A 25,764-nucleotide genomic window follows, 5' to 3' on the forward strand; every position below is an offset into this window, starting at 1 on the left:
GTAAATTACTAGCTAAACACGCTTCGAGTGCAGGGATAGCAAAAAGTCCATGGGTAAACAGCAAAAAGTGGATCTTCTAAGGTGACGGCTAGTTAGACAGCTATAACTGATAGAATATATGATAGGAAAACGAATAGGCAGTTTTCACTTACCGATACTTCCCAGGACTACTTGAAATAAAAACTAGTTGACTGCCTTTAACATGAGCATGGCTGGACATAACCATCGATATGACGACTGTTACTCGAAAGCTTAATGAATGAAGTAAAAAAATGATTCAAATGGCTTTGAGCACTATGGGACTTAACAGCGGAGGTCATCAGTCCCCTAGAACTTAAAACTACTACAACCTAACTAACCTAAGGGCATCACAAACATCCATGACCGAGGCAGGATTCGAACCTGCGACTGTAGCAGTCGCACGGTTCCAGACTGAAGCGCCTAGAACCGCAGGGCCACCCTGGCCGGCGCCGGTTTCCTTGGCCCAGTATTCTTCTAAGTGACCTGTCTCCGAAGTGTTATTGGATGCAGGAGACAATAGTTATGCAGAGATGAAGAGAGGTGTAGATTATGGTCGGGAGCTATATCAAACTAATTCCGGCACTGATGACAACAACGTGACTGTATCCACCTGATTCAATACCATTATTTATATATATAATTTCCAATAGCCATAATAATCACTCGTATCACTGCACAACAAATCTGAAAGTCACATACTTACGCGTGACAGGACACGAACCAACCACCTCCACGAAACAAGGCAGCCTCGCTACGTCGACAGCACAGAAACAGACAACGTAATATTTAGGGGTAATTAGTGCTGGGGAACAAGTAGCTGTCCACCCTTCTGCGCGGTATCTTCCACTAGGGACCCAAGTGAGCGGGCAGACCGGCGGCGCTCGTGTGAATGTGAGCAGAGAGAGAGCTGGTGGTGTGGTGGTGGTGGTCGCCCGCTGCCGCCGCCGCCGCCGCTGTGCGGGCAAACAGCCGCCCGGCCGCTGTTTACTCAGCATTTCATAGTTGCGGGCCCGAATAAAGCAACTCAATTTCCGCTTGTTTTAATACATCGATTCCTGGTGCGGCCGTGCGCGGCTGGGCGCTGGATGGCCAAACAGCACGGGAGCGGCGGGCGAGCCGAGCCGCTCGTGCGTCCACTGCCCGCGGTGTGGCGTGACGGCCGCGCGCCGACGGCGAAAGAAGCGCGACGGCCCGGCGGGCCGCGGCAAGCCTGCCGCCTGCTGCCTCGCGGTGCCCGCCTCTCAAAATGCGTGGCACCACTCACACGATGCCGGATAATACCTTTAAAAACCACTGCGGTGCTACGCCCATACCCACTAGCCTCCACATACGACCTCTGTTTGATAAGTCTGGAAAAAAAGTAAGAAATAAATGTTTATTTCATAAACAACTCACCTTACTTCTCGACATAGTCTCCTTTGAGAGGTATACACTCGATTCAGGAGCATACAAGATGACTTGGACAGGTTTTGTGAGTGGTGTAAAGAATGGCAGCTAACTCTAAATACAGGGTGTCACAAAAAGGTACGGCCAAACTTTCAGGAGACATTCCTCACACACAAATAAAGAAAAGATGTTATGTCGACATGTGTCCGGAAACGCTTAATTTCCATGTTAGGGCTCATTTTGGTTTCGTCAGTATGTACTGTACTTCCTCGATTCACCGCCAGTTGGCCCAATTGAAGGAAGGTAATGTTGACTTCGGTTCTTGTGTTGAAATGCGACTCATTGCTCTACAGCACATCAGTACGTAGCATCAACAGGTTAGTGTTCATCACGAACGTGGTTTTGCAGTCAGTGCAATGTTTACAAATGCTGAGTTGGCAGATGCCCATTTGATGTATGGATTAGCACGGGGCAATAGCCGTGGCGCGGTACGTTTGTATCGAGACAGATTTCCAGAACGAAGGTGTCCCGACAGGAAGACGTTCGAAGCAATTGATCGGCGTCTTAGGGAGCACGGAACATTCCAGCCTATGACTCGCGACTGGGGAAGACCTAGAACGACGAGGACACCTGCAATGGACGAGGCAACTCTTCGTGCAGTTGACGATAACCCTAATGTCAGCGTCAGAGAAGTTGCTGCTGTACAAGGTATCGTTGACCACGTCACTGTATGGATAGTGCTACGGGAGAACACTAATACGACCTATTCTTGAGTACTGATGGCGCGTTTGGGATCCGTATCAGGTCGGATTGACGGAGGACATAGAAGCAATTCAGAGGCGGGCTGCTAGATTTGTTACTGGTAGGTTTGATCATCACGCGAGTGTTACGGAAATGCTTCAGGAACTCGGGTGGGAGTCTCTAGAGGAAAGGAGGCGTTCTTTTCGTGAATCGCTACTGAGGAAATTTAGAGAACCAGCATTTGAGGCTGACTGCAGTACAATTTTACTGCCGCCAACTTACATTTCGCGGAAAGACCGCAAAGATAAGATAAGAGAGATTAGGGCTCGTACAGAGGCATATAAGCAGTCATTTTTCCCTCGTTCTGTTTGGCACTGGAACAGGGAGAGAAGATGCTAGTTGTGGTACGTGGTACCCTCCGCCACGCACCGTACGGTGGATTGCGGAATATGTATGTAGATGTAGATGTAGATCCTACAGCTTTTTCATACCATCGGGGAAACACGTTCTGTCAAACTCTGTACAATACTCGTTCTTCCCATCAAGCCAAAGTTTCAAGTTAAGTAACAGGAAGAAGTCAGATGGCGTAAATCCGGTGAATATTGGAACCAGTTCAAAACCCAATTCCTGCGCTTTCGCTATTGTTATCGATGAAGTGTGAGATGGTGCATTATCCTCGTGAAAGAGCACTATTTTGCCAGCCAACATTGTTCTTTTATCAACCAGCACAAGTTTAAAACGATCCAAAAATGAAGCACAATAGGACCCAACAACGAAGCACAATAGGAGCCTAAGCCGTGGCAGTCTCACGTTGATGCCGTTTGTTCTTTGGCAGTTTGTCGCAATCGAGTGGTGTATTATTTCTCCCTGACTTACTACCATAACGAGTTGCTGACTTGCCTCCGTCAGCGGCAGCAGCAGCTCTTATCGATACTAGTACTGCTGTACCATCTGTGGTGTAACCGCATATTTCCATGTGGTGGTGTGTGTGGCAGTCAGTCGGTTGTGACAGAGCAGTTAGGAAGTCTCCATGGCGCGAGGTCAGGCAGGGACCGCTGGCCGGCCGCTGTGGTCCAGCGGTTCTAGGCGCTCAGGCCGGAACCGCGCGACTGCTACGGTCGCAGGTTCGAAGCCTGCCTCGGGCATGGATGTGTGTGATGTCCTTAGGTTACTTAGGTTTAAGTAGTTCTAAGTTCTAGGGGACTGATGACCACAGATGTTAAGTCCCATAGTGCTCAGAGCCATTTGAACCATTTTTGAACCGCTGGCAGGGTCGACGAGCGGTTGGATTGTGAGGCACTAGCTGCGAAAGCTACAAAGTTCATTCCCCACCGAACCTGGACACTGAAGTTGAGTGATCAGTTAACCTGTTATGAAACTTCAACTGCTGTGACATCTCTTCGTTTATTGTCGGTTGCTGCTTCCTGGGCCGTTCCGGCTAGCAGCAACGTATTGTGTGTTGTAGTCGGCGAAATTTTGCAGCCGTCTTCCTATGTGGTCTTTAACTATTACATTGGTTGTTGTATGATTATATGATAGCGGAACAAACACTGGTACCAGTTACTTCTATAAAATATCTGGGAGAATGCGTGCAGAACGATTTGAAGAATGTAAAATTAATTGTTAGTAAGGGGGGGTGCCAGGTTGAGATTCATTGGGAGAGTCCTTAGAAAATGTAGTCCATCAACAAAGGAGGTGGCTTACAAACACTCGTTCGACCTATACTTGAGTACTGCTCATCAGTGTGGGATTCGTACCAGGTCGGGTTGACAGAGGAGATAGAGAAGATCCAAAGAAGAGCGGCGCGTTTCGTCACAGGGTAATTTGGTAAGCGTGATAGCTTTACGGAGATGTTTAGCAAACTCAAGTGGCAGACTCTGCAAGAGAGGCCCTCTGCATCGCCGTGTAGCTTGCTGTCCAGGCTTCGAGAGGGTGCGTTTCTGGATGAGGTATCGAATATATTGCTTCCCCCTACTTATACCTCCCGAGAAGATCACGAATGTAAAATTATAGAGATTCGAGCGCGCACGGAGGCTTCCCGGCAGTCGTTCTTCCCGCCAACCATACGCGACTGGAACAGGAAAGGGAGATAATGTCAGTGGCACGTAAAGTGCCCTCCGCCACACACCGTTGTGTGGCTTGCGGAGTATAAATGTAGATGTAGTAGATGTAGATGTACTTACCAGTGAAGTGCACCATCGGTATTTTCTGCCTTGAGGCCGTTAACACCCCAGTTACCTGCCCTGGTCGTTAGCGTAGTTTTCCGGCAGAGTGTTTTTCCTCGCTGTGCTGATGCTGTCCGTCACAGCGTGTAGTTCGACAGCCTTTCAGTTGTTTGTTCATAATTTTTTTCTTAAGAGTGGTTATTGTGCCTTGGCTGTTTTTAGACGCCAATTGTGAATACACAGTGCGGCTGGTATCTTCGTCTTTGGCTGATATTTTCCGTTGTCGTACCATTAGTTGGGCAGAAGGGAATTTATTAGGTTGTTGATCGGTCCTTCAGCCATCTCTGGGTCGGGTTGCCATCCGATTATTTAACCTTACTGTTGGCTGCCTGTCTCACCTCACCTTACGTTACAGCTACCTCCTCAGGCTGACCCTTGCAACACTTCTGAGCACCACTGTTCTGTTGGTTTTAGATTGTGATTTTCATTTTAGTTTGATGTACTGTGTAAGGGCTTCACCCATCTATTAATCTAGTTTGTTTTAATTTTAAGATAAGGCCTTCAGCTGACTTAAAATTAAAGTTTGAAGATTGATTTGGTTAATAACTACAATTTTGAAAGTTTGTTCTATCTGAAATGCTTGTTATTCAGGCCATAAGTCCTGAGTTGTTCAGTGTCCAGTGTGTGGCTTTCAGCAGAGCTTTTATGTTAAATATTTTTAAGATAGGGCCTTCAGCCGTCTTAAATTAAAATTTTGTAAATTGATTTGTTTAAAACTAATTTTTAAAAACATTTGCACTGTCTTAAATTCTTGCTATCCTGGCCCTAAGCCCTGAGTTGTTCAATGTCTTGTGTGTAGCTTTCAGCCGAGTATTTACGTGAATTTTTTTTAAGTAAGGCCTTCAGCCGCGTGTATTCTTTAAAGCAATTTTTATGCTCAGGCCTTCAGCCATTCTAGTTTTTGGTGTGGTTTTGGGCCTTCAGCCCAGGAGGTATAGCAAGTTTTCTTAACTATACCATCAGCCGTATTGTTTTATTTTGATCCTTTTAAGGCAATGTGTAATTAAGTGGTTCTTAAGAAAATAAATGTTTGTGTGTTTTGTGCAACTAACAGTAACTGATTACAGCCCCCTCCACAACCCCAACCTGATCCGCTCTGTCCTGTAAAACCACATCTAGTTGTGGTTCTGCTTTTTTTCAATTGATGTATGACGATTATTCCTTGGGAAGCTTCCCACCCCCCCCCCCAAAAAAAAAACAATGGTCATCACTTTACCAAGTCACAAAATGGTCTTTGCCTTCTTTGGAGCACTTTCACCAGCCTTTGTCCATTGTTTTGACTGCCTATTTGGCTCTGGCAGATAATGATAGATCTAGGTTTCATCAACAGTCACATACAAGCGCAAAAAGTCTTGCGGATTGCGATGACACATCGCGAGACATTGTGTTGAAACGTTGCTCCGGCTGTGCTTTTGGTCGACTGTGAGCAATCGCGGCACCCAACTAGCACATTGCTCCTTATAGCCAATTTTTCTATGCAGCATATTATGCACTCACTCGCTTGGGATGCAAGGAGTGTTAGCAATCGAAACTAAACTCCTCCCGAACAGGCCATGAATGCCCCACGGTACCGACCGGCCACCGAGTCATCCTCAACCTATAGGCGTCACTGGATGTGGATATGGAGGGGCATGAGATCAGCACACTGCTCTCCCGGCCGTATGTCAGTTTACGAGACCGGAGCCGCTACTTCTCAGTCAAGTAGCTCCTCAGTTCGCCTCAACAGGGCTGAGTGCAGCCCGCTTGCCAACAACGCTCGGCAGACAGGATGGTCACCCATCCAAGTGATAGCCCAGCCCGACAGCGCTTAACTTCGGTGATCTGACGGGAACCGGTGTTACCACTGCGGCAAGGTGGAGTGTTAGCATTTTCACGAATTTTTGTTCTACGGTCTTGCGTTACTGTGGATTTTGTCAATAGTTCCCTTTGTGGTGCCTCAAACAAACGGAATGACCGTGCTTCATCTTCGGTGATTGTCTGCCCACGTGAAATTCATTAATTCAAATGTAAATGTTCTTCAATGAAGATGCAGATTCCGAGTAAACTTCATGCAGTTCTGTTATGATTTATGTGACAGTCCAACCCTTCAAATGAAAATGTTTATTAGCAGCACGAATTTCTCCATTTTTAATTGCGGTCGACACACTAAGCAATTCAGATGTCTGCCAACAATGAACATTGTCCAGATTCTTTATACGATCCTTGTAAGCTTATCAACCATGAAGGAGTAACACAATTCTTTCATAGAAATGTATCAGACTTGTCAAACCACCCTCGTAGTTCCATGTTCGCATTAAAAGTTATGATGTAGAATTTGTCAGTTGATATACGATTGCAGAAGCGTATACATTGCCCGACAAACCGACGAAATACCCAGAATAGAAGGAGTTAACGATATAGAACTTTACTGGTAGGGAGCATATCTTACTGTAGTGAGTACAAAAATGAGTGAAAATTACAAGGAACTTGGCATATGATCTCACATATCAGTATGATACTGAACCACTTCTGGCCTAGATGCATGGGATGATTCGGATGGCAGAGGTTTCATAAATATGTTGTATCGTCTCCCTAGGTAGCTGGTCCGTGACTGTTGTAACTGATCCTTGGTATCTTAAATACTGCCGCTGGGACACAATTAACGTCTGAGTTGGTCCTGCATGTATCCAATCACGGACAGATCAAGCGATCTTACTGGTTACAGGAGAACCATGTGTGGACGAGCATTGTCTTATTGAAAATCTATATGAATATTAAAACACTTGCAGCATCACTTTTTATACAGCAGGTTACGGTGTTCCATTACACCGTCTTCAGGCCCCTTGCGCAGCTGGTCGCATAAATAAATTAAATTCGAAGGTGATGGCTTCAAGTATTTTAATATCTATTTCATATTGAAGAGCCTAAGTCCTGGTAACCATCCATTAAAAGGATGGACGTATGAAGAATCGTTGAAAAATGGCACCTCATGAGAGGTATCACATGAAGACATAGGATGTCTGTGGCATGCCATTGTGCCGCCAGAGTTCCCTCATTCAATACTATAAATGACCTGATATCATACTCTAAGGCTGCCCTCACCATGATACCGTGAGTAACACTGTTGTGCCTCTCTAAAACATTCAAAAAATGGTCCTCTTCCCAGATCTGCAGAATACTCACCGACGATGGTCATCCAGGTAGTGCAGAACTGCGATTGATTTCTGAACATAATGTAGCACCATTCAACAGAAGACGTGGTTCCTGGTCATGGCATATCTTGGTGTTAATGGCAGTGTACGCACAAGATGGTAAATCTGTTGTCCAATTCCTGTAGTCTCTGACCAATGGTATAGGATGGCACAGAATTTTGCAGCCTTTTATTTGTTATTGGATGGCAGGCACAGATGTCAGAAGTGTGGTAAGGGCAGCACAGGTGCAATTTTAATATCAAATTGATATTCAAATTAATTAAATTGAACAATTAATTACCCCCACCCCTGAATGACATCGTGTATTTTCCCCAGCCAGCACGTGGGTCCCTGCCCACTCCCTATCTCCACCCCACCCCTACCCGCTCTCCCACCTACCCTATAGGTGGGAATTTTGAATTTAGGTGGGAATTCTGAATTTTCGTGGCAAAATCGAATTTTCCCTGTAAACTGTCAGTTCAGAGGACATAATATGAAAATTGTTGATGGAGATTGTTTATAAAATGGGAATAGTTGGTAGAAATCTAAGAAATTCAGAGGACAGGAAAACGCAGAATTATTCATTGCAGATGACATAATTTGCGTTTCGTATGACAGGTATATTCTTATTAATCTTCTGATGGCATTGTATACTGCTGTCGCTCCACAAGGTGCTGCATAGGATGCCTGTACCCGCGTATTTAAGAGGCAGCGCACTGTGCAATGCAGTCGTAGCTGTCTGGCAAGGAGTATCGCTCACACAGTGATCTGTTACTGAATGAGTAGTCATGCGCGCCATACCACGCACACCATTTGGCGTAGTATCTGCTGCTCTGCACCAGAACCAAGGCCGGGTCATCTCACAAAACATTATCAGATCACACACACTAGTCCCACCTCCCACATCTGGGCAGCACCACCTGCCTGCTCACACTAGCCAGCCTCCTTACATTCCACCACCTCTCAGCACTGCATGGGGACCTTCTTGAGATCTGTGAGATGTGTCAATGGCTCCACAACAATTCCGGCGAGGGTAAAATGCTGGAATGGGTGCGTGAGATGGCAGTTGCTGGAAGACAATGCCATCTCACCCTTTTGGATGAGGAGGAGGAAAAACTTGATTGGATGGGCGAACTAGCAGAAAGACTGACAGAGCCGCTCAATCTGGGGCTCAGGGTGTAAAAGGTGCGTCGTCATTACAGCATATTATTATTATTATTATTTTCAATTATTCCCTTTTGAGAGAGCGAAGTCATGATTTCTTCTTCTTTCTTCGTTCTTCCCAAATTCTCTCCATACGTTCACTGTGTTCTCTCTTGCGTTCTTCCGACCATCTTTTTCCCGTTATGTTCTTTGTATGTTCTTGTTTAACTATGTGTTTCTCTGTGATGTTTCTAAACTGTTCTCAGTTGTTTATGTTGTCTTGTGTGATCCCCAGTTCTTTAATGTCTTCTTCTGCTTCAGTGATCCACTTTGTCTTGGTTTTGCTCTTGTTTACTATCTCAAAGATTTGTCTAGTGAGCCTGCTTTTATTCATCCTTCTGATATGTCCATAAAATTTCATTCTTCTCTTTCTAATGGTGTCTGTTATTTTTTCTATGTCTTTGTAAATCTCTCTAGTTGGCCTCTTCATCCAAATTCCTTCCCGAAACACTGGTCCATATATTTTCCTCAGAATTTTCTTCGTATAACCATGAATCACTGTGGTTCCTGCAGCATAAAGTGCTTCTGGTAGGACTACTGTGTTATAATGACATAGTTTTGCATTGACAGAAATATATTTCTTATTATAATGATTCCAAGTGAGCTTATATGCTTTTTGTAATCTGGAGATTCTGTCTTTATTGGCTATTGAGTTCAGTCCTGATGGTTGGATATCTCTCCCTGATATCTGAAGTGGGCAATTTGTGCCACTTTCCGGTATTGAGAAGTAATGGGGACATTATCTGCAGGTTTGTTTTCCATATACTGTGTTTTCTCGTACGAGATTTGTAGCCCAGTTTTTTCCAATGCAAGTTTGGCTTCCTCTCTATTGTTCGTTACAATGGCAAGAGCGTCTGTGAAAGCCAGACACTTCACCCTAGTTCTCTGCTCTTTTTTAACCCCAAGCTGAATTGCTCTTATTTCCTTTTCCCATATCCTAACATTTTTTTCCAGAACCATGTTAAACAAAAGGGGGGACATTCCATCTCCTTGGTGAACACCAGTATGGATATGAAATGCTTCTGATGTTTCTCCCATAAATTTAACTTTGGAGGTCGTATCTGTTAATGCCTGTTGAATAAGTGATCTTGTTTTTCTGTCAATCCTGAACTCTAAAGTGTGAAATAATGTTTGTCTATCTATTGAATCGTAAGCCTTTTTAAAATCGACAAAAGTTAAAACAGTATTTCTACATCTTCTCACTTGCAAAATTGTTTTTTAGTTCCATATCTGCTCGATGCAAGATCGAACTTTGCGAAACCCTCCTGATACTCCCCTATTAACTGGTCCGCTTGTTCTTCTAGCCTGTTTAATAGGGCCTTTGAAACAATTTTGTATATTACAGGAAGTAGTGAAATTCCTCTGTAATTATTTGGATCGGTTTTTGCACCTTTTTTTCTATGTCTGAATGTGAATAACTTATTCAGGCTCGCCATGATGCAGCCACTGCCGGTTGGTGGGTTTCAACGGGTACCCAAAAAAAAGAATTACAGTTATTAGGTGAAAAAATAATGGGTCTGGTGGCTGACTCTTGTGTAGGTTTTGTGTAAGAGGAAGACCTCAGAAATGACGAGCGGCTTGCTGTTATGTCCAGAGCAACAAGTCCCATGAGTAAGAGCTATTCCTAAACTGATAACCACTGTTGGACGTAAGCAGAGGTAGCTCTCCAGCAGAGCCTCAGTTTAGGGATGGGACTAGGTAGAATCACCTGTGCTATCTCCTTCAATCAGTCCTCCTGGTTGGAGGAGTACGTTGAATTAAATGCCAAAAAGGGACTGGGCGCGACTAGTCATTTTGGAAAAGATTTTTATAACTTAATGAATAATTACATTTTCAGTAAAACCACGCATAACGTAAGAGATGAATATGATGTATTGATTGGGAGCGAATGGGATGGGTGCTGGGGTGTAAGAAAGTGCATCACCAGACCAAATTTTAAGTGGGTTACTACTTTCAGTGAGAACTTTGTTGCTGTGGGGATGTTGAAGGTTTCAGTAGAGTTTACGAAACCTACCCGTTTCGGTATGTGTATACTGGACACCTCCAAACTCTATGTGTACTGCTTCCTCTATGAGGTTGCCCAAACTCATTTTGTGGATCGTAAATTACTGTGTATGGATATAGATAGCTTCATGTATTGGGTGAAGAACTGCAATAAGCATGAAGCAATTAGATATCATGGTAATGAATTTGATGAATCAGGATATGCAGCTGTTAATACTTGCATTATTGTTCTACAGAACAACAAGGTTAACGACTTAATGAAGAATGAGGCGGATGGATTACCAATTGACGAGTTTAAGATCCAAAATGTGTGTGTCCAATAGATGGAGATACTCAGAGGCAGTCTAAGGATGTGTGACATGCGGCATCACATGTCCTCATGGTCGAAGACCACTTGCAGTGCCTATACAGTGGTGTTCATGATGATCCACCGCAATCGCCACATGTGGCACAGCAAACTAGTATTGGATAATGAGGCCATGAGGTGTACACTGTGCTGTAGCCTGAAGTCTGATTGTCACCTCGAGATGATAAGACCGTTTTGTGATGATGGGACCGAAACCCTCCCATACTCGCACTATTTACTTGAAGTGTGAGAGTGTGTGAGGACAGTGTGATTGAGAGAGAGTCACTGACTGGCTGAGTAAAGTCTTGTGTCGAGAAGTGTGATTCTTTTATCATAATGTTAACATTGTATATGTGTTATGCATGGTGTTCCTGGATGTGTGATTGCTTTGATTGCTTATGTGTCTGTGTGTATTCTTGTGAGCGCTTTTGAGTGTGGATGGCAGTGTAAATATGTATGCCTGTGTGTAAACACATACTGTTTATTTTTTTTAACAAGTAGCATACTATGAATGCATTAATTATCAGCACCATGTACTGGAAAAAATTATAAAATATATTTAAAAAGCTAAAAGTATGCAGTGTGTATACAAAAAAGCTTAAAAACTGGAGTAAAATCATCAAAAGTAAAAAAATTGTAAATAGAGAAAAATAGTTTTACCACATTTCTCTGTTTTGCATTTCACGTGTGTGTGTAACTGTGTAAGTTCTTGTGTAAATAGAGCAGTTTTTAAGTTTCACATAGCACTAGATGTCCAAGTCATACAAGTTTTAAGTGTGAGTTCCACGCAGTTGATTTTAGTGCATCTGTTTGAGATGAATGTTTTAGGGCCATCCACTTCATAATATTATTAAATTATTTCAGCTGCTCGAGTTGGAAAATGTTTAGAGTCACTCAGTTCAGTTTATGAATTAAGTCTCCTGCTTGGGTGGAATTACATTAGTAACAGTAATAATATTAGTGTAAGAAAAACTGTACCTCTGCAACAGCTGTAATCAGTACTGCAGTATAAAGTAAAAATTGTTTTCAATCAGTACTGTTAGTTGCAAAACCAAGAACAGTGAACAAAAAAAAAATCAAACAGTAACAAGAAAGCAGTATTACTTCGTATATTGTGTCTGAATAAAAAAGATTGTTATTCATTACCATATGTCATTGTTGTTATTTCTCAAATCACTACCCTTACGAATGTATATTAAATATATGCAAGATGCACAAGGCATTAGTGTGAAGCATGAGAGAGATGAGCTTTAAGATGCAGGAAAACAAAATGTTTGTAATGATTGCATGGGAATTCGTCTATAGTGCTGCTTGTGTAGGCTTCTGGGAACGGACGATGCCTGATTGTGTCTGCTTTCAAAGACATATAGCAAACATGTCTGAAATTATATCGCATGTTCTTGAACAAAGCCACAGACATAGGTTCTGTGCACATCTGTTTACTAAGTGTGAGCTGGATAGGAAGAAAGAAAAACACAGAATGTGAGATAAAAGATCCATTTATTTTCATTAATCCAACTTAAAACTAATTTTACATTTTCATAATCAGACACAGCACTATTTTCACATATCTTCTTCTTCTTGAGCTGATTGATAGCAGCGCACTCATAGAATTCCAGGTCTTGAATAGATGCAAACTTGAAGATACGCTGTATCCATGTATCTTCTCCTCGTCTTTGACGTAGATTATGGTATCAGGATGATCGAATATTCGAAGTGACGTCATCATATCTTTATAAGCTACACCAGGATCATCCCAGTGGAGTCCATGGAAGAAACATGTTAGCCACTTTGCACTCCTCTGTGACTTAGCGCTATTCACATTTCACCTCCTTGGAAAGGCCCCGGTCATGCAATGCTTGCTGAGAATGTCTCTGTTATACCAGCATCTCCTGTGTATGCTATGAATGCAATATCTTTAAATAGGAATTGTCTTCACTTATCGTTGTAGGAACCTTGCATGTCCACAACGACGTTCACACACCAAGTTGTCATTGTGAAATGCTCCGGGTATGACACAGCACTTGGTCATTTATAAAGCACGCTGTCTAACATTCTGCACTGTGTCTGTTTGTCCTAAGTCGTGTCTCCCTACCACTTTTGCGCAACGACGCTCTCGGTGTGTTTTTTAGGGAATTGACTAGTTTGAACCTGGGACCTGTTGCTGGTAAGGAGACGCCAGACCACACATGACATGTAGAGTTCAGAAGAGTTCAGTGAGACTAGCGATGATATAAACAAATACTTAATAATTTCAGCGTCAGCTCCACCGCACTCCCTGTAAAAGAATCTCGATACTAACTAAATTTAGTGGAAGGGGTTCAAGGCTTTCCTATTTTTGGTTAGTTGGTAAAATAACGTCGAAATGGCAGTTAAGTTTACCATTGGAAATTTTATTCTACTCATAAAACATTGTTTATAAATTGCGCTATTGATAAAAGGAAATATTTTATTACAGGATGATAAAAACCAACTGCGTTCAACAAAAATGTGAATGAGTATTCCTTGAATGGGTTTCCAAGTTCTACAATGGATCGAAGGATGACCTATGCCATATCATATCTATAATCTAGATTTAAGTTAAGTTTCATAAAAGAGAAAACTATCAAAATGGTCTACAGTGACCCTCAATTATCTTTAATTACTTATCTAACTTGTCATAAATTACAGTGGCTGATGTGGCTTCTCAACAATTATATAACAGAAAAATCATCGTATTTCAGATTTTTACTTCAAGTAGCAAATGTGAATACCATGAGATTTTATTGATGATCGACACTAGTATTTCGTGAAAAGGGGATGTAACAGATGAGACTTCTGCAGTTCTGAATGAAGCCTTATGCGCTCAAAAATGAGGCATCGCGTGCGTTCATTAACTTGTCGGTGTTTAGGCAGCATCAGGGGGCGGCGGGAGGCACAGCTCCTCACATCTCGCCGTCTTGGAAGCAACTCTCTCCTAACTTCTCCTTACTACAATTTACCGATGTCAGTTTAAAAAAAAGCTATCTGGCTGTGTTTTCAACTGACCAATCAGGGTCTCACTGTTAACCTTAAGCTCCGCCTACAAAATTCTGTCTATCTAATGAGAAACGTTATACTTTTCGTGGTGGGGCAATGTTTTTAACGTTTGCAACGTAACAGAAACGTGGAAAAGTCTCACGCTAAAACTTGCAGCTGGTGTGACCTTTTTAGTGGTATTGTAAGATCTATACTGTTCTTCTGGAGGGTTCTGTCTTTTAACGTGGGTTGTGGGGTGGTCCTGGCGGTTAGCTGGCAACGTGGGTGTCCGTCCATTATAGTAGGGCCTCCTAGCCTACACGATTCTGTTCTCGGCTTCTGTTCTCGTTTCTCCCCTCGAAACTGCATCTGTTTCGCGGTGGGAAGGTATGACAAATGCATTTAGGCATTCCTGTGTTAGTCTGTGGTATTCCATTTGCTCACTCGTTGATTGTATTACTTTGGTTAATTTAATGTCAGGATTTATTTGGAGCTATGTGACATACTGCCGGATTTGCTATCATGTCAGGGTGTTCATGGAAGGTGTTGGTTTTATCTGACACCTTACATTTCACCACCCTTCGAACTTAATTTTTGCACTGAAGTTAAGCAATGATTGAATTGTTGTCTAAGTCAGTAAAAAATTATTCCATTATCTAAATTTTGTCACCTACTGTTCAGCCATGTTATTCTGGTTCTATGGTAGTTTGTATTACTAATTTATATTTTTGTATTCTTCCACATTATTCTCAAAAATATGTTTACATTGACAAGAGAAGAATATTTTTATGCTATTATTATTTTCTTTCTTTATTTATGTGTGAAGTTTGTTTTTTAAGACATTTGTTATCGAAAGTAAGAAGTCTTTCACATCGATTTTCTTAGAAATATTTCTTTAATAAATGTAGTAATCAACTAAAATCTATTCCTAACACATTTTCTAAATATCATCTACAAATAAAATGTTTTTGCTTCTAGACACCCATTTCAACATTGTTACACTAACAAATAAGAATTATTTCCAAGAATTGCTTTGACAGAGAAATATGCATACACAAGTATTGAGATATTATCCTAACAAATGGTACAAATGTTAAAAAAAAGGGAAAACATCCAACAAGATAATTTTTGATCTTTGTTTTTATAAGGAGAAAATAAGTAAAATATAGTTATTCTTTTATTTTTATGAGAAGAAAATAAGTGGCATATAGTTTTAGTGTTTATTGTGCCTTACTTTTGTTCTTTATACGCTGTCCATTTCAGAACTAATGACTTATTTTTATCGATAGCCTATTTTTATTTAAGTCCATTGTCAATGACTGTTATTTTGTAGTTTATTAGCTGTCTGGTGTGCTTAACTTATTTAGTTTTTCACATGTTTCTTTTGCACAATTCCTACATCACATAATTTGATTTCACACATTCACACCATCCTATATATGTTTAAGCATGAGGTTGGTGAATGTTTTTACACAAAGGTGATGGACTTGAGCGAGATGGATGTGGGCAAGAATTCGATGTACAGCTTCATTTGTCATTCCTTGTTGGTTTTGCAACTGTGTGTTGTTGTTGTGGAGGTCCCATAATGGAATGGAGCTGAGAGTGTAGAATTTCGTGGTTTACTGGCTTTGTATGCGTGAAAGTCATCGTTATGTGTCGCTGAAAGCGGTCGTTTTTCGTTGTGATACTTCGCAGATGACTAGATTACAATAGGATAGGGATTTGGGAAGGTATGTCGTCTGTTCTTCACCCATCTTCTTTCTTAGTCTCAATCTTGCGAATCTTCAACTTCTGTTCTTCCTGCTTATTCTCTGCTTCTTACTTGATTCTTGTTTCTTCTCTGGGCAGGATATGGGAATATTTATTGATAACTAGTCGCTTTGAAGTTCTCCTCTTAGTAACAGTTTGATAAATTGTTTGGATTTGTCATTTTTACTTTGTGGAAGTTTTCTTCAGTTTCGTATTGCAGCGTGCTGTTTAATAGCAGTAGTGTGACTTTTACACATATTTTTTTGCCAGTGGTGGCTTGCCCAAGCAGTCTTCTCGTCGGGCCGTTTTTTGCTCGCTCCACTGAGTCAGGGCATCAACATGGTTCAAATGGCTCTGAGCACTATGAGACTTAACATCTATGGTCATCAGTACCCTAGAACCTAGAACTACTTAAACCTAACTAACCTAAGGACATCACATAGCACCCAGCCATCATGAGGCAGACAAAATCCGTGACCCTGCCGGTAATTGAACCCGGGAACCCTGGCACGGGAAGTGAGAACGCTACCGCACGACCACGAGCTGCGGGCAGTCAGGGCATCCCAGGACCCTCTTGGCCTTCCATGTTCTGTCCCAGCAGGGTTCCGCCACACTGGAGTTCCGCTTAGCAGCAGATTTACTGCCCACCTCGGATACTTTGTTGGTCTCGCTGTCCTTTCCCTTCTCTCGACACCTCTGCCTTGTAGGAATCATCTCTTGCTAATTACGTCCTTTTCTTTCTTGATACTTCTCTTGTTGCAACTTGTGGGTCGTTGCATCTGGTTGTTGCTGGAGATTTTACAATGGTTCTTACAAAAAGTTTTACTTATATTCATCTAACATATGTCTAGTACCTACTTCGTTTTACGCCTTTTTAAAAAGCTTTACAAATTTTGGCACACTTTCCATGTTACATTTCTAAGATATTTTGAGTCTTAACTTCCACAAGAATCCTCAAATTCGTATTTTATTTTTGTGTAGTGTTATGGTGTATAGCATTTTTGTATTTCATGCTGTTAGACTATCTACACTTTATCCGTTCACCTTAATCTATGATACTATTGGTGTTATTTTTGTTTTTGTTTTTATTGAAACTACTTTCTTTTCCCCACCTTCCTCCATCTTCATTCATCTTTCTCCTGACGATCTTATCTGCAACATAAACTTGAAATATTGTGCTAATTATTTACTTGAACTTCTTGTACTGAAAGTGTTTAATACTGCCAGTCTTAGGTAAAAGTACCTCTGCTTTATCTCGTAAAATATCGTCTAATTCTCTTTTACTGTGTTGCAAAATACCTTGAACTTCTTGCAATTTTTCGTCGATTTCTTTGTGGACTTCTAACATGAGTTGAGGCGATTCCCCCTTTTGTGCATACCATTCTAATTCTTCATCCTCTTTATCTCGCATCATTCTTAATTGTTTGTTTATAACTGGTATTTCTTCTAATTTTAGCTTTTGCTCAAAGAGAAGTGTGACATTCGCGAATGTTATGCTACCTTTCCCATATCTATTATCGCTCATCTCTCATTTAAAAAATCTGCACCTATAATCAAATCTACAGTTAGTTTAGGTATAATCACGAAGTTGGCTTCGATCTTTTGACCTTGGCATAAAAGAGTTAACCTTGTTTGTCTCGTAACTTCCGCAGCATTGTTTCTAATAGGACCTCTTACTTTAATCTTACGTGTTTTCAGAACTGGCAATTCCTCATTGGCATTACACTGCATGAATAAATTTTCTGAGATCGCGGTCAGTTCACTTCCGCTATCAATTACAATATTGACTGGGATATGCTTTACCATGGCTTGAATTTGAAAGGGTTGGTTCTGTTCTTCTTCTTGCATCAACGAATCCTCCACTGAATCATACATGAGTCTTTTCAGGAATTTCCCTTGTGAATTCGAACTTTCTGTAGAATAAGCTTCGACTGCTACTTCTCTCTCTTTTATTTCCTCTTCTCTATTTCTTCCTTCATTTACGCTATCTTCAACCTCCTCTACTTTTTCCTCATCTTCGTCTATCTTCTCCTTCTTCGTCGCTACTTCCACATAATCGCATTTAAATGCTCTAATTATCGCTTCATAATTTCCTTCATTATATACGTTGGGTTGTGTGCCCACTAGTAACTTATTTTCAACTTCTGTCGACTGCGCATTATCCTCTTTGAATTCGCTTTCCCTGTTTTCCATCTCAAATAGCTCTGCAATACTCATTACTTCGTCCTTTCCTCATACATTCGTTGTGCATGCCTCTGGTAATTCATCTTCCTCGTCAGTATTCTCTCAATTAATTTCGTCCAAACAGGATATTGTTATTTTCCTGTCTTCATTTTTATCTGGTCCCTGCGGTTTTGTTTGTTCCTTCTTCTCTTCTCGTGATAAAGTATTTACTTCTCTGTTCAAGGTGCTGCAATTATCCTGGGTCGGTGCGTCATTCTCTTTAGCATGGGCGCTTAGCTGTCAATTCGGACGTTTTTCGGGGTTTGGTGGTCTTACCTCCACCTCTTCTATCTGTATTCTCTTTTCTTGCTCCTCTTGTTGATATTGGTTTCTTTGTTGATAATTTGTCGGTCTATTGGTTCTCCAATACCTGTTCCGGTTGTCATTGTTCCCTCAGTAATAGTTGTTGCCGTTCCTGGGTGAATTATAGTTATTGCCATATTCTCTTCTAAATCCATAACCGTTTCTTTGTTGAAATCTGTTGTCGTTTCTTGGTGCGAAGTTATCACGTGGTTCGTAATTATTGTTTCTTCGTACTGTGTCTTGTGGATTCCACTGCTTTTTGCTTTCGTTTTCACGTGCGCTTCGTATTTTTCTTGCGTCATCTTATGAAAATATGAACTCTAGTTCCCTTAGAATTCCTTTAAATGCTTCGACGTCATTGCCTCCGCGACCTACTAATGATTGCTGGTATTTCAATGGTAACTTCATCGCGCATAATTTAATCAACTCTCCGTCATTGTATGGTACATCTAAGCATTGATTTTTCTTTGCCATTACTTCGAAAAATTTCACGGGACTCTTCTCTCCTGAATTTTCAAAATATGAGTTCTGTAATAATTCGTACTTTACTCTGTTCTGTGCTTCACTGGACCAATATCGTGAGAGAAACTTCTCTCTGAAATCTTCGTACGATCGGCATGTCGCTGCAACCTTCTGCATGGTTTCTGCGACTGTTCCTGACATGTGTGCACATATGAAGTCTAATTTGTGTGGTAGCGACCAGTGTTCTGGTAATCCTACTCGGAAATGATCAATAAAAGTTCGTCGATGTAATGAGTTTCCTTCTCGAAAGTGTTGAAATTTTCTGACTGTGAGGAAATGATCGTTGTCGTACTTCGTCATAGTTGCATATGAAATTCGCGATTCTTCTCCCCTTTTGTTTCTGATCATTTCTCCCGTCGTTCTTTCCGGTTATGGTAGATCCATTGGATATAGTCCACTGTAACTTTCGCCGACCCTTGCGTAGTATCGTTGGAGTGGTACGCAATAATTTTCTTCCATCGGTTGTGCACGTGTAGCTTAACGCATTGCACTGTACTCTTCGCGACCTGGCTTTCCATTGTCACGTATTGGTTCGGTATCTTGCCTGGCTAACCTTGCCGCTTCATTTCACGATCCAGACTGTCTTTAAACATACATTTGTGGTTCTGCATGTGTCTGTGGTGCCGCTTGTTTATCAAGAATTTCGAAACGTGTTTGTTGCAGTGCAGGCTGTCTGATTTCACGTATGTTACTTTCCGCCTGTGATTGGAATCGAAAATGCATAATATCTTCGTTAATTGCTTGTTTTTCTGGTTCTGTTACAGATATGGATGTGGTTGCAGACTCAGTGCTTGTTCGATCTTGTTCACTACACTGTTCAATGGTTTGCAACAACTCTGCTCGCAATTTCTGAAATTGTTGCTTCGTTTGCGCTTCTATTTTGACTATGCGGTTATCATATCTTTTCAGCGATGTTTTTGTGACACGTTTGTGTAACACACTGTTTTCAACAATTTCACGCGCTGTACCTGCTGCTTGTCTATTAATTACGTTTATCTGTTTCTCTAGTATTTTGACTTCTCCCTGGATGTTGTTACGTAATGTTTTTATCTCGTCCTGAATGTCATTACGCAATGTTTGTATGTCCACTTGTACCTTGTCAATGTCTGTTCTCAATTGATTGTGACCTGTTACTAAGTTTCCTATCACTTCTCGAGATTCTGTTGCTTCGTCTTCAATATGACTTAGGTTTAACAGAATTTTTTTGTTTTGTTCTTTAATCTCACGCATTTGTCTCGTGGTTCCTGCATTCTGAATTTGAATTTGGTTCGCTATTTCTTTATTTTGCCTTGTCATGGTTTCCGTAATTTGTTGTAATAATTCTGCCAGATTGGTGGGTCCTATTCCGTTTTCTTCCGACGTCCTACGCTCTGTGTTTTCGCCCAAGTGTTGGTTCGTAACCGATTGCATTGAACTTCGAATTCCTTGTACTCTGTGGTGAGGGAGCTCTGATTACTTGTATTATGGGTTCTACGTATTCAAGACGCAAGTTAGAATCCTCATCGGCTGTCTCTCTACTTTCCTGCTCCTCTGTCGTATGCTGACCTAGGTAATCTGTGCCTTGGCGCACATTATCCTCGTTATGGTGTGTTATCTGTCCTATTTCTCGCGATACTGCATCGACTGTTGTACTGTCCTCTACCATCTGTCCGTCTTATTGCCGGGTCTCTACCTCAATTCGGTCAATGTCTCGATCTGCCATTGCTAATCTTTCTGCTTCCCTTATTTCCTGTTTTAAAAGCAATTCACGCGCCCTACTTCGCGTCAACATGCGCTCATACGATCTCACGCGATTCATCAACTTTTTGCTCACACGACTTGACACTTATTATACCCAAGACTGACAATCCATTCACTTACTTGTTGGGTCAGAACAAACTTGTCAACGATGTATCCGCCACCTGTGTGCTTCCATTGAAGAGAAAACTTAATTCTAACAATATTAAAATTCGTAAATTAATTATGCTATTGTCTCTGCTAGAATGTTTCACTTTCTATTGAATACTTTCTATCTATCGCTGCAGCTACTGTTTTCAACTATTTATGCCTTTCAAAAAAAATTTTATTACGAAAATTTTTTTAACAGGATATTTTTCTGACCTAGTTGGGCATGTGGTCGACCTTCAATCGTGGTATTTTACCATCCTGGCAGGGTCGCCATTCTCTAACATTCTGCATGGTGTCTGTATGTTCTAAGTCGTGTCTCCCTACCACTTTTGAGCAACGACGCTCTCGGTGTGTTTTTTAGGGAATTGACTAGTTTGAACCTGGGACCTGTTGCTGGTAAGGAGACGCCAGACCACACATGACATGTAGAGTTCAGAAGAGTTCAGTGAGACTAGCGATGATATAAACAAATACTTAATGATTTCAGTGTCAGCTCCACTTCACTCCCTGTAAAAGAATCTTGATACCAACTAAATTTAGTGGAAGGGGTTCAAGGCTTTCCTATCTTTGGTTAGTTGGTGAAATAACGTCGCAAAAGCAGCTAAGTTTACCATTGGAAATTTTATTCTACTCACAAAACATTGTTTATAAATTGCACTATTGATGAAAGGAAATGTTTTAATACAGGATGATAAAAACCAACTGCGTTCAACAAAAATGTGAACGAATATTCCCTGAATGGGTTTCCAAGTTCTACAATGGATCGAAGGATGACCTATGCCATATCATATCTATAATCTAGATTTAAGTTAAGTTTCATAAAAGAGAAAACTATCAAAATGGTCTACAGTGACCCTCAATTATCTTTAATTACTTATCTAACTTGTCGTAAATTACAGTGGCTGATGTGGCTTCTCAACAATTATATAACAGAAAAATCATCGTATTTCAGATTTTTACTTCAAGTAGCAAATGTGAACACCATGAGATTTAATTGACGATCGAGACAAGTATTTCGTAAAAAGGGGGTGTAACAGATGAGACTTCTGCAGTTCTGAGTGAAGCCTTATGCGCTCAAAAATGAGGCATCGCATGCGTTCATTACCTTGTCGGTGTTTAGGCAGCGTCAAGGGGCGGCAGGCGGCGCAGCTCTTCACATCTCGCCGTCTCAGAAGCAACTCTCTCCTAACTTCTCCTTACTGCAATTTACCGAAGTTGGTTAAAAAAAAGCTATCTGGCTGTGTTTTCAACTGACCAATCAGGGTCTCAATGTTAACCTTAAGCTCCGCCTACAAAATTCTGTCTATCTAATGAGAAACGTTATACTTTTCGTGGTGGGACAATGTTTTTAACGTTTGCAACGTAACAGAGACGCGAAAAAGTCTCACGCTAAAACTTGCAGCTGGTGTGGCCCTTTTAGTGTTATCGTAATATCTATACTGTTCTTCTGGAGGGCTCTAGCTTTTAACATGGGCTGAGGGGTGGTTTTGGCGGTCAGCTGGCGACGTGGGTGTCCGTCCCTTATCGTAGGGCCTCCTAGCCTACACGATTCTGCTCTCGGCTTCTGTTCTCGTTTCTCCCCTCGGAACTGCGTCTGTTTCACGGTGGGAAGGCAGGACATGCATTTAGGCGTTCTTGTGTTAGTCTGTGGTATGCCATTTGCTCACTCGTTGATCATATCACTTGGTTAATTTAATGTTAGGATTTATTTGGAGCTATGTGACATACTGCCGGATTTGCTATCATGTCAGGGTTTTCATGGAAGGTGTTGGATTTGCCTGACACGCTACAGCTGCACAACAGCAATAAGTGGACAACAGTTAATTAAACGGTCATGTAGAACTAGAGCATTCTTTGCAGTGTGTTTTTGATGAAGACTCAGATTCTTACATCTACCGGTCCTGATATAGTTATCTCATTCCGCATAGAACAGTCTATTACAGTGATTGGTGCCTACTCCTTGTATTTCCGTGGACCGAGTAGGCATCCTTCCTCTTCAACACCTTCGCAGATAGAAGCACAGAACCTTGCAAACATGTCAAATACTTGACTCTATACATTCTGGTCCCATTTTAGCAGTAAATTGTCTTATGGACAGAATTATGAATTGAAGTAGACTCTGGCATTCGTTAAATTACAGTTGTCAAATACGGTGGAATCATTTACTAAATTCCCTCTTCTATTAGTCTGAAATGCAAGTATGATGAATCTTAGTGTTTCCAGCCGCACGGAGGTTTCAATAGTCCACGTTTGTCTGCTCACAGTCGGTATCACCGGATACTCAAAAACATGCCATGAGAGGAAAGTTAATGACAGATATGAACCGCTATTCAGTACTTTTAAAAGCTTCTAACGCTCCTCGTCTGTCCCATTGATGTGTGGCGTTTCCCATAGATATTTATTGATGATCGGATTCCCCTCTTGAACTCCATGTATGTATGAGCTGCTAGCCGTTGCACTCCATACCACAATAAGTTCCTGTTTAGCACTCGTAAAGATCCGTTGCATGTCCTCAAAGTACTCCATAAGCATTCTTAGACGTATGCCTGCAGTGAATCGGCGGTACTCTTCTGCTGTTCTGCCCCGGACAACCAACTTCATTTTAAGCCTTGCAGTAAATATGGCATATATGGTCTCAATTTCAGCTTTTTCTGAATCCTTCGTAGACTTGTTCTTGCTATTTCATAGTCCCTGGGCGCTTTTATTTGAGTCTGAGTCTCTGACTTCACAAAACATTGCGTAATAGCATTAAGATTCTCTTCTGTAGTAACAGACTTTCACCTACCTGATCGAGAAATCTCCGCTACCCACCCTCTCTTTTGAAAGCTTAAAATTAATTTGGGAATACATTGTCGCGATGGAGGTTGGACGTTTGGAAAACGCCCCACAAACAAATAATAAATATCTCCGTTATTACGGTTGTTTCTCCACCATAGGTGCAAAACAAATACGTGTTGTTCTCTAGTTATCTTTCTGTTCTTTGTTTCTCAGATAACAACAAAGGACATAACCTCAAAGTGCTAGCGTCATCTGACTTATGGATATTAGGTACCAAGTTTGCAAGTGACTACTACTGCCCTACGGGAAACAAAGTCTAAGAATTGCTAGTGACAACTAACGTATGGTGCATACAATATACATTGTGACGCTCTAATTAACATTGCCTGTCTGAAAAGATGCCTGCAAGAATGTATGTGAACTACACATGTAATTCTAATTTCTTCTTTTTGTGGTAGAAACACTTTTTGTAATAGTTTCTCCACTATGTTATCGCACAGGACGTGTGTGAATGGAAATAAGCAAGATATGTTAAATACGCAAGATATGTTAACTTACTGATTTCTGTGCCCCAAATTTGGCATTTATTGTTATGGCAGAAGTAGATGAAACTAAGTCAAGCAAGTCTGTTTTATGTTGTTTTTTTTCCTAATATAAGTTTTCATCAGTATGCACACTATACACTCAGAAGAACTTAGAAATTTCTGCCACGTTTATTATTCCTTGTTGTTGTAATCGGATTAGCGGTGTTCTTGTTTCAAGTTTGAAACTAGTCTATTTGTGTAAAGCTAGCAAATAACCTTAACAGAAACATCGTGCTTCTGGTTGGCTTCTTTGATCGATTTGATAGTAATGCTTACATAATAGCAAAAAGTCTAATTTTGGCTTCTGATTAAAATAAAATGGTAGATCATTAACAAAGACCAACAACAGTAATTTGCCCACTTTCGGAACATGCGGCACACAGGAAGATGATATGGCTGCTCTGTTTGCGTTACACAAATATCGTAGTGTTGCTTTCTGCGCCTCATTTTCTTAAATTAGAAATAAACGGTTGAAATGTCTCTGTGGAGTCGTTTCATAGACGCTTGTCTCACTGGATTCTGTGCATACTATTCTGTCCACCGCCTGATTGCGGTTTAATTTATTAACTCTCCCAGAGAGAGAAAACAATCAAAGTAAGGCTTATTAAATGATATTATGTTTGATTTTTTTGTGTTCCATAGGAAATTATGACCTGTATTTATTATGTCTTTCTCTTCACCCTACCCTATGTGTGCGTGAATGTGACTGAATGAGTGGTTTTACGAGTGGTTTCGGGTTTCTTCTGTGGGGAACGCTGAGTTGGTTGTCGTCTGCTAGGTGTAGATGATGTTTGCTTCTCGTTTGGAGGGTAGCACAGGATGACCAACTTAGGATCCCAGTACCTGGACAGAGAGGTTTACCCCTTTTAGTCTGAGGTTGGTTTGTCTGTCAGGTTAGGGGCAGAAGCCTACCCCTCTGGTAGCTTCCGTTGCACCGGTAGTTAGGCGAAGCTCGGTGGAGAAAAGACACTCTGCAGCTAGCGGTTGGTGAGCACACTTCGTAGCTCCTAGAGAAGGTTTCTGCTGATAGGAAGTAGGTCGAATTAGAACTTCTCTATGCTAAATTCATGGCTTATTTAAGTACTTCAGCTTAAATGAAGCGTGTGTAGTTACGTATTTTCGGAATGTGGCATAATTATTTTGTTAAAAATCGGCGATGTCGAAGTTGCTTTGTTCCTTTCGGACAGTCGTGGGTATGTAGATGGACTGATTGAATTATTGTGTTCCACTTCCCTTTTGTGTGCTTCCCTTTTGTGTGTTTTTCCTGCCCGCATCTCGTGGTCGTGCGGTAGCGTTCTCACTTCCCACGCCCGGGTTCCCGGGTTCGATTCCCGGCGGGGTCAGGGATTTTCTCTGCCTCGTGATGGCTGGGTGTTGTGTGCTGTCCTTAGGTTAGTTAGGTTTAAGTAGTTCTAAGTTCTAGGGGACTTATGACCACAGCAGTTGAGTCCCATAGTGCTCAGAGCCATTTGAACCATTTTTTGTGTTTTTCCTTTTTAATTGCGGGATTCTACAATTTTTTGTGAATTTCTTAGTTGAACTTTTTTATTCAGGCACCAGTCATGTATTCGTAAGATGTGCATCAAATTCAGTAATGAAATAAATGTGCTACGTAAAAGATAAAT

This window comes from Schistocerca cancellata, chromosome 1, assembly GCF_023864275.1.
Source record: "Schistocerca cancellata isolate TAMUIC-IGC-003103 chromosome 1, iqSchCanc2.1, whole genome shotgun sequence".
Classification (NCBI taxonomy): Eukaryota; Metazoa; Arthropoda; class Insecta; order Orthoptera; family Acrididae; genus Schistocerca; species Schistocerca cancellata.